Source organism: Camponotus vicinus, unplaced genomic scaffold (assembly GCF_025532165.1).
Source record: "Camponotus vicinus isolate PSW18456_S1 unplaced genomic scaffold, iyCamVici1.0 SCAF_9, whole genome shotgun sequence".
NCBI lineage: Eukaryota > Metazoa > Arthropoda > Insecta > Hymenoptera > Formicidae > Camponotus > Camponotus vicinus.
Genome location: NW_028141981.1, coordinates 1188593 through 1202776, shown reverse-complemented (window position 1 = coordinate 1202776; position 14184 = coordinate 1188593). Strand labels below are relative to the sequence as shown.

At 40.0% G+C, this 14184-nt stretch overlaps 1 protein-coding gene and 2 long non-coding RNA genes across 4 annotated transcripts in view; 2 read left to right on the top strand and 1 right to left on the bottom strand.

Moving 5' to 3' along the window:
- LOC145976746 (uncharacterized) overlaps positions 1-6909 on the bottom strand; it is a 166937-nt gene extending 160028 nt beyond the window's left edge. For both annotated transcript variants that reach the window (XM_083108095.1, XM_083108096.1), the window contains exon 1: positions 6087-6909. The gene's annotated coding sequence lies outside the window, so the exon portion shown is untranslated. The remainder of the gene's footprint in view (positions 1-6086) is intronic.
- Positions 6910-8432: 1523 nt separating this feature from the next.
- Positions 8433-9920, top strand: LOC145976515 (uncharacterized). Its single transcript, XR_014440261.1, has 3 exons — positions 8433-8707; positions 8819-9051; positions 9150-9920. It is a non-coding gene; the product is annotated as an uncharacterized LOC145976515 (long non-coding RNA).
- Positions 9921-11778: 1858 nt separating this feature from the next.
- On the top strand, positions 11779-13889 carry LOC145976514 (uncharacterized). Its single transcript, XR_014440260.1, has 3 exons — positions 11779-12027; positions 12157-12849; positions 13290-13889. It is a non-coding gene; the product is annotated as an uncharacterized LOC145976514 (long non-coding RNA).
- The last annotated feature ends 295 nt before the right edge of the window (positions 13890-14184 follow it).

Below are 14184 nucleotides of genomic sequence, written 5' to 3'. Positions count from 1 at the left end.
CAGGTACGTGCGACGAGGAGTCCCGGTGCCCCGTGTCAGATCGATCATACATCGGCCACGTCGAAGCAAACTCCCGCTGCGAGCGGGACAACTAGCCCCGCAATCGGTTTCCCCCGCTTAAGGGAACGCGTTCGCGTCCCTCTCTCCGACCGCGTTAGCCTCCACACACACATACGCACACGCAGCCGGTGCCCCATGCGCGTTCGATATGTTATAATAAAAGTACTATCCTAGCGCCGACACGTGATGACTCCATCGGACGGAGAGCGGTCCATCGTCCTGACTCCTTTCTGAGAATCACGCGTCTCGAGCACGATGCACCAGTCATCGTCGGAACGTCCTCGACATGTTATTCTCCTCTCCCCCCTGATACCCCCTCTCGTTCCATCACTCGACCGGCTATTCGCGGCTGGCAAACTACGGTCGATCTCCCTCCTTGAGGGGGGAGGAGGACCGACGGTTCCCTCAAAGCGCCTACGCTCTACGGCACTGTTGCCTTCGAGCGAGATCGAACTGGCGCGAAATGGATCTGGCAGTTGGAGACGTAGAGCTCCAATGTTCCTTCTTTTTTTCAACTTATCGATAGTATCGGACACGATTTTTGCGCGCGTATTCTTCGGTCAATATCTCGACAGCGTTCGATGACGGTAATTTGAAGAAGATACAAGACGTTTCGCAATTAGCTTTCTTCCTCAGAAAATGAGGGTGCTTGACACATTAATTACAAAGGATAAATGATATTACTAAGACACAAAACCTGAGAAAGTTGTGTATACAATTAGAAAATTTGACATTTAAAATTTGACAACTTCTTCCTCTCTTTCCCTCTCTCTTTGTTATATTAAATATCTTTCAATATTTCTATCTAAGAAAAATATTGTTTTAAATATTAAAAAAAATAATTATTAAATATTTATTTAATTTTTTCTCAAATAGTAAGTATAAATGACGCATAAGAAAGCATCGTAATTTTAATAAGCACACAATAATACTTTTTTTCCTTTTGTCCGTAAAATATTTCATTAAGAAAGTTAAATATATCTCATTATTTTTTCATTCTCATTAAAAATGCATAATATATGCGAGCTTCCTCGCACGTCTCCTATAAATCATATCAATATATTGTCGATGAAACGAATAATTTGACGCGGCAATCGCGCACACGATCTAATGAGCATGCAACACGCTAGTCAGGCGAGCTTTTTTGCTAGCCAGCACTTTGATGCGCACGAACTCACACTTAAGTCATGCTCGCGCGTTCTCGATCTCATGCAAATTAGATCGATGCGAATCGCGTTTCTGGCCGATCCCTACCAAGCGAGCGATTTCATCGATCGAAGGTCTGCGCTCTCGGATTGAGCCTACATTTTTACACCGCGTTCGCCATTGCTATATCATGCGGGAAAGAAACATCTCTATCAAATATTTATTATCGCGTACTCGGTGCCGGTATCGATTGCGATTCGTTCGTATCCTCGACGCCTTCGACCCCGTATAGTTGCACGTGGCGGAGATTACAGGGTGTGCCACCCTTACGCAAGTCAACGAGTCTCTCCTCTGCTTCCTTCTCTTTTTTCGTCTCCCTATCTCTCTCTCTTTCTCTAAAAGATTATTTAAATTTGCCACGCGCAACCAAAGATTTTCGTCATTTCCCTCGCGATTCTCGATTATCCTTCAGATGCCTGTGCTTTGTTTCGAAGATCGACGCGCTACGTGACTCTAATTTCTGATTAACGAAGAATACGCATCTCCCAGTTATTAAACTAGTTAGATATAACTCTTAATTATAAGTTAAAAAATAATTCAATGATGGGAATTTGAATATTATAAATGGATTTCTTCAATAAGTGAAGAATGAATAGAGTATTTTTTAATATATAAATTAATCGCGGAGACGAATTTCGTTGAATCTGCAATGTCTGAATGAAAGAACAGTTTCTAAGTATCAATTCGGCGAATTAAAAAGCAAGAGAAACGGATGAATCATTCTTTCCGCAACTCCCAATTAGAAGATATACGAATGCATTGCCATTATATTCTAATAACAATTAGTTATTCTGATATATAGTTATTAAATAACTCGAATTTAATATTTTCTCTTACTAGAAAACATAAATTATCTTTCTAATAATTTTGCATGTATTGAGTAACCACAAACTTTAGAAAAATCATGTTTAGTTTCACATTATTAATCTATTTATTAAAATTTAATATTTTGATAATATTATTTTTCTTTTTTCCAACTATTCTAGGATCTTTTAAAATCACTCTCTCTTTCTATCGAAAAAATTATATTAAATTATTTTTCTATTATATTAGACGAAAATAAATTTATATAATTATAATATAACCACGCGTAAAGAAACGTATTTTTATTTATTAAATGTACGATTTATTTAATACAACGTATCAATATATCGCGTAAAATGTCAATCTCAAAAATAATAAAAATGACAAGCTATCGCTTATCATATCAAAAGAAATTCTAACTGAAAAATTCTAATGAATCCTAAATAAAATATTATCATTTATAGTTACTATCAAGAAATAAATTATTGGAGATATAATTTACATCTCTTTTAATCGGAGAAAATATTAATTAATTCGAAGAGTTCCCCAAAAAAATCGCGCCTTTTCAAATTCTTCCAACATTCGCGTCGAACGACGCTGAAACTCTCGTCTTTCTCGTCCGACGACGACGAGAACATCTTTAATTCCCGCTGGCCGGCGCCCATTTACTTTGCGGTCAGCACTTGCAATTGCAATGGGCCGCGCAAGTGAGTCCCTGATGCGTCCTGCGGTTGGACGTCATCACCGTAGCTCACGCGCCCTGACGCAGGATGCACCTACCCTGTGGGACCTTCTAATATTCGAAATTGCTCGTCCTGGCATGTTTATTTGACGTCGGGGCTGCCGTAGAGAGTCGCCCCCCTCCTCCCGTTCCTCCTCCCCTCTCCCCAACCCTCTCTTCCAATTTGCCGGCTGACATTTCTCAACTCCTTCCGCCGCGCGCGTCGCGGTATTCCTTTTTTTCTCTTCCTATGTATCCGTCCTACGGGCTCCCCTTTCTACCATCGTCGCGGCGACGACGGCTCTCGTCGTCGACTGTAGTGCCAACTGAGAAAAACGCGATAACGCTCCCGAACGAACGAGGCTGGTGCATCCAGCATCATAGGTCGCATCGCGATTACCTCACGACACGTCTGATTCACGTGTAGCAGAAATAGCTCATTCGTCGTTTTATAGATAATAAAAATATTTGATTTTATAGAATATCAATATTTCTACTCCAATATCATATAAGTGAAGAAACATCTATGTTGCACGGTTCTTTCAATTTTTTCTTACGTCGATTATAACCGATAGTGAAAGCAAAATGTCCGAGACAAACATTACAGCAAGTTTCTGAAAAAATTATCGATTCGCTATTATTATGAATGATATCGTGCAAAGTTGCACGGCTGCATAATACGAAATAAATGCAGGCGTTCTGTCCGCCTGCTAATTACTCGATCGTTACAAATGATTATTTGTGAAAAGGGATAGTACATCCATTACAGTCGCGGAAACGCTTCTCTTAGCAAAAAGCGCGAAAAAATACGCTCGTCTTTTTTCTTACATAACGAAAACGGCAATAAAGAGAAATAATTGCCCGACTCGACTCGCATCTTAAGCAGCGCTGACGGTTTCTTCGAGTTTCGTATTAAAATGTACGATATACTCGGACGTAGGACAATGCACTTACGTCGTGCGGAACGACAACCGCAAAGCGCTCGTAACGCGGCGCATCCTTGCATTATGCATCGCGCGAACAACCGGCGCGCGGCGCATCAATCTAAGACACGTCCGCCGGCGATAAATCGGACGATATGTACAAAGAGGTGCAATGTTACACGGCGCGATATCGTCGAACGGGTAATTACCAGAAAGTACGTTTTATAAAATCACTAGCGTCAGCTCGCTAATTATAGGCTCCCGCTTTTGTGCGCCGCCCGCTCTTCTCATGCAGATGAGAAGCTAGGAATCGGCGGCTTCTAGGAATCGACGTGAAAGCAAATCTTGCACGATCCTACAAATCGTTCTAGCGGTAGAAAAATATATATCGTTACAAATAGCAGCAATCTTTTACGCTAGAATGTATCTGAAGTAATTAGGCGCGAATAAGTTCCCGGTTGGCCGATTTTTGAATTTATCGCTGATATAGCTCGCTTCGATATTCTTTCAAAGATCTTAAATATTTAATTGCGTTAACGTCTCTGCGGAGAATTATAAAAGAATATTATACGCGTGAAAAATTTGCAAGTCTCGGAAAGATAATTTTTTTTCAAATTTGAAGGAATATTTGTAGTTTAATAAATACAAAAGGCGTATGGGAAATATATTGTATATAAAAGTGTACACAAATATTTATTACATATTTGCCATTTTAATTTAAAGCGACGCGACGCTCGTTTCCGTGACGCGAACAGTCGTCGATCAAATGGGCCGCGGGCGAACGACACCTTGCGTAATACATTTTTAATTCCGGTAGACGCATCGAGCCACGCTCGATATCACTGACGGATCTGTAACCGGATATCGCATAGGCGCATCTCGGTCGTTAAGCCCCGCGCTTTTTGCGAGATGCCGTGCGATCCCTATCGCTACAAATGAGCGCCATTTGCTCGCGCCCCGACGGTATGGAGAGACGAATATACACTGGAATCAACAGTGCGAGCGAGACTCTTGGCCACGCGGTTTATACTCGCTCGTCTATCGACGATGAGATCCTCGTAATTTACGAAAATGCTCGAGTTGCGTAAAGTTCCCCTTCAAGTTTGCGAGAGATTTGACTTCGCGTTTGTACATAATTCGCTCGACTACTATTAATTACGTAACAATGTTACTCGTGACAATATCGGATGTCCCAGAAATAATACATTTACTTGGCTTGTGTGACAAATCTTTTAACAAATTGATGAGATTGTTTCGCTTATCAAGGATATTTTTTTTTTAATTTTACGTAAATGAAATAAATTCAATGAGATTTACTTAATAAGAATCATTTTTGCTGAAATTGTTTATTTTTCTGGATATTAAAAAAAGCGCAGAAATAAAAGAGAGATGCACTCTTCACAATATTTTATCTAAATATGTATAAAATTTTTGTATATTGCTTATTTTGTATATATTTTCATTTTCCATTACTTATAAAAATTAATTTCAAAAAGACTATAATCGGTCATCGATGCTCGAAATCGGTATATTTTCATTGTTTCGACAAGCGACAAGGGTTCACACACACACACACACATACGTACACAAATTTGCTCTGATTAATTCAAATTATCGCTGCCAAGTGGGTGTCCAACCGAGGATATTAAAACCTTTAACCTTTAGCAGGATGAATTATATCGAAGTATGTCTCAGCTATGACTTTCTCGTAACTTTACGCTTTGTAAAAGTACCCAAATAATTTAATGTTCAATCCGATCTGAGAAATTAACATATACATTTTGGAAAATATATATGATAGCTTTTTTCTTTTATCGATTTTACTCGAAAATAGTGAAGAAAAAAGTTATTTTGGACATGGACAATTTTGAATAATATTACAATAAATAACATTTACGAAATTTGGAATATTTATTTAATTTAATAATTTACTTATTATACAATTTATTATTATAAAATTTAGTAATTTATATATTTAATCAGGTTTTAATAATAATTTACATATAATGTTAATTTATAATTTATATTTAATAATAATGCAAGCAGCACAAAAAGGCCAAAAGACGTCTTAAAGATGTTTTGTAGACGTCTTTTGGACATGTGTAATGTCTGGGAATATTTATAGATAAATATTTTTAAAAGACAAGAATCTTTTCAAATTATTTTCAAAAAAAGAAAACGGAAAATATTACATATATTTTTAGATAAAATTTATTAACAAGTATAAAAAATGTAGGCATTTTGCAATCCAATACTATTTTATAATTAAAAAATCATATCTTCAAAATTATCAGTTGAGAACCCTCTCGCCTGAGTTAACAAGACAATACCTTTTCGAGGAATCGCATAGTCAAATGGCAAAGCAGACTTACCAAATAATAGACCGCAATTGTCGTCGGAGCTTCTTTCATCGGCCGATGAATCATTCGTCCGTTGATCGTTGCAGAAATTATCGGACGCAAGGTCTGATAATTAGGAAGAAACAGGTAAGGGAAACATTAATAATATAGAGTTGGAAGCACAGTTGCATCTCACGCGCGTGACGTCACAGGTAACCGAAATGGAACGATCCGTGATTCATCGCGATGCGAGTGAATTAGCCGATCAGCGACGCCGAAATTACGAGCCCGACGCACACTCGATCTTCGCGGAATCCGTTCGACGATTATTTCCGGACGATGCTCTCGGCGAGCCGCGATTTTCGACAATTTTTCAACGAGCGAAACGGCGACTCCACTCACCTCCGATCGTTACGTGATTTTGTCACGCGGGGACATCATCACTAGGGACGCGGACTCGCGGCCAATTTCACATTCCGATTTTCCGCTCCAAGTTCATGACGGAGGCGAATATGGCGCACTCACACTAATATAATACAATCATTTTTTTCTTCCTCACTGATCGTAATTTTGTAAAGTAATGAGATTGCAATAAAATAAGCAATTTCGTAGACTGATCCGTTTTTGTCATCCGGAGTAACTTGAAGCAATTCAAGATACGATTCGTTTATGATTAATAGAAATCGATCAGTGATCCATCGCGAAGAACGAATTTGTCGAATTAGCATAAATATATAACATAAGCTCGACACTGTTCAATCTTTGCGAAATCCACTCGGCAAACACTTTCGCGGGAGTACTTTTGACGAAATTTAATAACATTTTTACGAGCAAAACGACTACTTGACTCGCGCCGGTTGTTCATCATGAAACACGGAATTGATACGCGGACGACTCACTGCACTTTTTTAGCTCGGTTCCGTTGCACTAAAACTCGTATCAGATTGCACATTGAAGATTGAGATTGAGAATTGAAATTTAACCGATCGCAACAAAGAAATTTTAGCTCCTTCTATTAGTCAAATTTCAATCGAAAATTTCAATTTAATTTTTAATTTTTAATGTGTAATCTGATCGAACTTAATTAAATTAATTTCGGTATCTTTCATTGGATGTAATTTTAGATTAAGATATGATATACATAGATAAATCATACACTTGTTTTTAATATTAAACAATACTTACCACATATGTGTATGGATAAAAAATATAAATCATATTTATTTATTTATAAATTATTTAATTTAATTTTCCTTGTTTATTAATTATTTAATTTAATTTTTTTTGTATACGTGAAACCAAAACTTTTTGTCGAGGAACCTAAAGTCCCTAGAATATAGAGGGGCTCTAGAGGAACCATACATCTGGTGCCATCTGGTGCGAAACGAACGAAGCTAGACGCGATTTCTCGGAAACGCGTCGTTCTTATCAACATTGCGGACACGGCCGGAAGCTCATAAAGGTATACATCGCCGGCTGCGATGATAATAATAATAATAATGACAACGAAGAGTCGGATGCGGGACGCGTAGCAATGCCCGCCCAGGAACGCCCTCGAGTAGGCTATTGGCCCGATATCCCTAGCCCGGGAAAAGGCTGCCATGGCCGGCGCGACCGAACGAACGCGCCAATCGGAGCTCGCTCCCGGCAAAACAAAAGGTACGCAGCGCTTTTTCTCTCCTCTCTCGCATATTCTCTCTCTCTCTCTCTCTTTCTCTCTGGGAGAGCGAGTTCTCGCGAGACCGAACAAATGAATGCCGCGGGAAGAGAGAGCCCCTAGGGGTGTCGTGCACTCGGCAAGGAGGATCGTCGCTCGGATACCCTGACAATCGAGGGGCAAGAGACGAGAGGACTCCCGAGTTTTTGATGTATTAAAACGCGGGCTTTACGTGACACCGAATGCTAAGTAGGCCTTCACACCGCACGATGATTTTGAGTCGCGTGAAGTGGCCGCTCTCTTCCTCTCTCTCTCTCTCTCTCTCTCTCTCTCTCTCTCTGCTTTATTATCATTCGGGAGCTTTCCAGTAAGAAACGCGCATAGATACAACGATTGGTTATCGAGTAGAAAAAATTTTGCGTCTTCAAAATTCTCTATATTCGATAGCCAATTGCGTGACCTTGTGTCTATCTTTGTTTTCTTGTTGAAAAGCTCCAATTATCGTCATCGCCCTAGATTCACCATAGACGTAATAAATATAGATTGCACGCTTTTTCCCCTCTATCTTACAATTAGTCCTAAATTGGAGTTGAAGATGTGAGAGAGAGAGCGCAACGTTGCGGTGTCTTCTTGATTTGCGCACTAGAAAAAGAAGAGTATGCTCTTTTTTCGATCGCAACTCGCAATCTATATCTTATTATGTCTATGCTTTTCACAGCATGGCAGCCGTTATTATCGCGCCGTCGCGCTCGATAAATTAGACGGTCCACTTGAGCGTGACCCGAGCGCCACTACCGATCGTGGCCAGCGATAAGATTTCGATCTACTTAAACGTACCCGTGTATATCTAGTGGGTTTCGTGCGACGCTGAGATATCGCCGGTATCTCGAAGATCCATTCGAACAGCTGTGACCAGGAGCCGCCTTCGAGATTACGTAAATATCGCACGTACATGCATGCAAATTGGCGTCGTCTCACGTCTCGCTGCTCCGATTGTGTGAGTACACGTGTGTTTATTAATAGATATGCTTATCTCTTTAAATGTAATTGCATTTTTTTGCATGCAGTTTGTCTCAAGTTGATCACAAAACACGCATATATGTTTTAGATTTGCTCGTGTGGTTTGCACTTCAGAATTTTTTGTATTTAAAATAAAATGGATATATGTATTCACTGGAATTTAAGAGAAAGAGATAAAGGAAGGAAATATATTATACAGAAAGGATCGAGTCAAACAAATAAATTTACATATTAAAATATCTCGTCCGGCGTGAAAATAATTTTGGACATCTTTTTAAATTTTTGCAGATGAAATATTTGAGAAACCATATGCACGTTCAGGTAGTCAGACATAAAAAAATACGTGTGACCGCGTCAATAGTTATATATTCTTATGGTAATCCGTGTGAATGTGAATTAAACTACGATTTCTTATTTAGCGTGTGCCTACAGCTTGAAGAATCTTGAATACTTACTTCAATATTTAACTATGATGAAAAGCAAGCAATTTTCTACTTAAGCTGTCTCGTGTAAACTGGACACACATGACAGATATCGTCAACACATTAAAATACGTTCTTATACGGTCAATGTGGATAGGTCACTCCGTTGGACTTACCGGAACGGCACTTTTTACCGCCGTTTCCTCGTAGTCAGCGCGCTTATTCTGTTTGTTTGTAGTCTCTCTTATTTAGCCGATAATCGTTCTTTTCCTCGAGACCTATAATTTACGGCCCGATTGGGTGCCGGCGCGAGTCAATTAGGGACGGGACTCCAGAGACCGGAGCGACGAAATGGAGCGACGGTTGCAACCTCGTGCGCTCTCCGATCTTTATTTTCGAGCGTTTCAAAAGCGTCTCGTCACGTCCTGTCTGTATTCCCCCATTTTTCGACTCTCGATTTCGACGGCAATGCGCCAAAAAAACGCCCACTTTGACGTACATCCTGATATAATATTTTATCCCTCGAGGCGCGAAAATCCTTCGACATTTGCTGAGAATATTTTTTTTTTATTTTCCTTGTACGTTGTTGGCTATTGATCAGATTTTGTATCGAATAAGCAAATTTCGCGCAAGTCCATTGACAGAGACAGAATATTTGCGCACTTGATTCATTTGAAAGATTGGACATTGGAATTAGTCAATAGATAAAGTTTATTTTAGCACTATAGTTTGGTGTGGTTTACTTTAAAACTTACATAGACACAAAAATTATCTAAATTATTACAGCGATAATAGTAATTATTTACGTCATGTATGCACATGTAATTTTCATTATATAAAAATTAATCGTTATTATTTTCGGTCAGATATTAAATCAAATGTCATATTTATATAATTGATAGTTCTCTGAAAGAACTCTCGGTTTCATTAGAAACCAGAAACGTTCGCATTCCAATTTGAAAAATATTATCGTGGCATTTGTCTTGTGATATTTGAGTATTCTCAAGTAGCACGAGCGAGAACTACCTGAGTAAACCTGCGTAAGCTTCTCATTCGCAGGAAATCGAAAAAATCCATTTCCAGTAAGAATTTCTGGAAATAGATCTGGCAGATTAAGTCCCGCAAGGATCGTGTTTTCATAGGACTTTCTCCTTTGTAGTCAACATTATTCCTAGCACTCAACATTCTCAGACATATACTTATAACAGTTCTCCGCAAGATATCATTTTTCTCACACACGCGCGCGTACGATCAATTATTTAAATTAAATCTAATTCTATCATTTCCTCATGAGCGAAAGATAAGGCGATAAGGGACCTACTCTGCGCGTAGGTAATCGTAGAATAATTCCTGCGTTCGCGAAATCCGTATGCAAAACAGCTGCGACATAGTCGTCGTCCGGCAAGCGCGGCGAAATGAACGTAAGGGGACGCGGGGCGTGGAAATCAATTTGATAGACGAGCGTACGCGTGCCGAATTACCTCTACGTGATATCGGGGCCGTTTCGCCATTTTCGCCATTACATTAACGACGAGACGTACCGCGCCGCGCCGGCTCGACTTCCCGCGATGGTTACAGCCGTATCGTAATGCCAACGTTGGCGAACAATGGAAATAACATCGCGATCCCAGGCACGTCTCGATCCCGCGGCTCGGGCGAGATTCGAGAGGCGGCACGTTAATTAAGGTCCTGCGGAAGGTGGCCATTTTCCGAATTTGTACTTAACAGCGGAGCAGCGTGGGCAGCATTTAACGAATAAAATTCCAGAATCTGCTAAAATTGTCCTGAGCATTAGAGCGGACTGATTATCATAAAATCGTGCACCTCGTTTTAGCTGTATTTTGAAAAAAAAAATGCTAGAGGCAAAGAAAATGTTGAAAATGTTTCATCAAAAATATTGCATATAATATTTACATAATTATATACGATTAAAACAATTAATTAAAGCGTTTCTTCAATTTAATCAAAACGAGATGTCGCGATAAGTTGATGGCGTGATAGCAACGGTAATTAATAAGCAGCGCCGTCGATTTTATCGTCGCGCTTAGATGATTATTCGTTCAATTACGCAACCACGGTGCTCCAGTTCCCCTCCCCCAACTGGCTTACGTGCCCTCCCGGCTTCATTAAAAGTACGCACGGGCTTTTGGTCGGGTGGAAACGCCGATTAATCTTTTTTCGCGCTCGATATAATCCTCGATGGTGCGAGGCAATAATCCGGACCGCTGTCACCGTGTCCATGGGTCCTGGAACTCCATCCGACGGATGAGACGGATTACAGCTCGTACCAAATTAACCTTTGTCTCCTCTCTCGCAAGTTCCCCTTTTCCTCCCCGTTCTCCGGTCGCGCTCGCGGCTGCCTCCGATGTCTCGGCTTTACACGAGAACTCACTCAACCGCGCGATAACGCAAAGCTAGAGAACTGCACGTTTGATGACACAACACAACAGGTGTCCACAGAATGTCCCGATACGGATCTACAGATCCTCCGGTTTTACCGGGGCACGCCTGGTCGAATCCATTTGTGACATCGCTGGCTGATCCTCTCGTTTTGCCACTTCGCTGCTGTAGATCCTCTTTGTGCTCCTATATGAAGAAAGGTATTAACACGAATCGAAGCGCGTATGAAATAACAAGTCAATTATTCGGCAATCGGCTTTTATTATAATGACGTAGATGACGTAGAAATGAAATCCAACCAAATCCCGAAATGTCAAATATCGCGCGAGAAAATAATATTCTCAGAATTATGTGAGACACTAGAGATGAATTACATGATAACAAAAATCGTATTCAAATTGCAATTTATCAGATATATTTTCATTTGACAAATTAAATATTAATCGATATAGAAAATCGATTTCACAAGTGTAAGGTATCCACGTTCTAATAAAAAATATAACGTAACATGTGCAAAATTAAATTACACAAAAATCTATTTGCGTAGCATTATATTATTTCGAAAATAATTAAGCAGCTTTTTCAATATATTTCTTTGTTACAGTATGATACATCAAAAGTGAACAAAATTCAAAGAGAAAAATATGTCCAATCGTCCTCCGCTTACAAAATGGCGTTTCCATCGCCGAAGGGTGGTACAGAGAGAGTGTACATTCCAACCCTCGTACCAACCCCCGAGCGATCCGAGGGGTAGCGAGCACGTAACGTTATGTAACCGTATACATGCCTAAGATCCTAGAGGGTTGGAAGGGAATCGGGCTTTGTCGCCTAGCCATGTGTCCCTAATGCGACTCCCGTGGGGGGTCATTTCTATTCTATTTCCCTTTCATGGGGTGTGCCGAGCGGACGACCCTACGTGCGGCCCTCTTTCCGCGCGCCGCCCTTATCGCTTATGGTAAACGCATCACGGAGACTCTCGTAAGGGTGCTCTCTACAGATTGACGTAAAATCAATGAACGAAGTCAATGGGCCCCTCGTCCCGTTTATCCGGGGAGCGTAGAAGAGTATTATATGAGTTGTAACACCTCGTTCACCCGTGGATAACGCGCCTGTTAATCACGTGCAGAAACAGCACGAGCAGGCTTATAGTTTCAAAAGAGTGCCTATGTTATTGTTGCGTTTTATCGAATGCTAGAGAAAGCGCACGGTCTTGATTAACTAATTTTATCCAACGACTAATTATTCCTCGGATCAAAATTCTGATAATGTGGATACAAAGAGAAAAAGTTGAATTAATGTAATAACTGACGTATTGGTTCATTTGAATTTAGACGCTCAAAAATCTCTGAAAAATAACTCGATAAGAAATGACAAAATTTACGCGATAAATAATTGCACGAACTAATAATAATAAATTGTACTTAAACTTTTTGCATTACTTTGATGTATCTCGACTGGTAAAGAGAACGGTATATATATATAAAACTTATCATATTTCAGAATAAATATATATATCTAAAATTGAATAAAGTTTATGAATGCGAAGGGAAGTAACAATATATAATTTACATAATAAATTCACAAGAAAAAGTTAATTCACGAGTCGGAAGGAAAATATTAGTGTTGTATTTAAATTAAATAGAGTCAATAATTTAATTTCTGGAATCAGATAATAAAAATTTAACGAGTTAAATTACATCGTTAAATTTCTACAGCTTAAATATTTTAAAATTTCAGAAGTGGATGATAGTTATACGAGTGTAGTTCTCCATCGGGAGCACCATGAGAAACGATCGCAATCCTAACAGCCATTACGAAGAAACAGTTCTCCGATTACGGCAGCCGCGGGGCGTAATTCATCGCAATTAGCCGCAATAACGGGAAGCGACCGTTCAATGATGACATTAAATCGCGGCAGGCGACACTTGCGCGACGACGAAGAGACCTTCACCTCTTTCGACGACGCCTCAGGTTTAAATTGAATACCGTCAATTTCGAGAGTCACGCTGGCGGACTATGTGAAGAAAAAAAAAGAACCCGTTTCGTAGACTAATTTCCGCGCCGGTTTATTTATATTCACCGTGCGTGTAATCGACACTTGGCTACCGTGCGACGTAGTGTAGGAGAATACGTGGTTAAGCTCTCGCAGCTCAGGGCTCTCGTAAAGAGTGGAAGAGTCATCGTCGCTAACGAGATGCCGGACACTCGAAGGCCCGTCATTGACGTCCTCTTTCGAGGATATCTAGTCCCCCGCGACAGATAGTATCGCTGTTAAGATTCTCTCGGAGGGACTCGCTGTATAACAAATATATATATATATATATATATATATATATATATATATATATATATATATATATATAGACCGCGTGATCGTTGCCATTAAATCGCGCGAGTCTCTTTGAAATCCTCCACGGATCGTCTTTGACACGCTGACGTATCGGTGAATGCCTTGACGTTCGATGTCAGCGCGATGGGTCTGAATTTATATAGTAAGTTATTTAGGTCGCGATAATTGTGACGTCAGTTGCTGGCAGGCGTTACGATACGATTTTGTATGAATGTAGAATACGCGTCCTTTCATGTGCCACCTGCGAGAGGCGCAGGTACGAATTTAATATTATACCATATT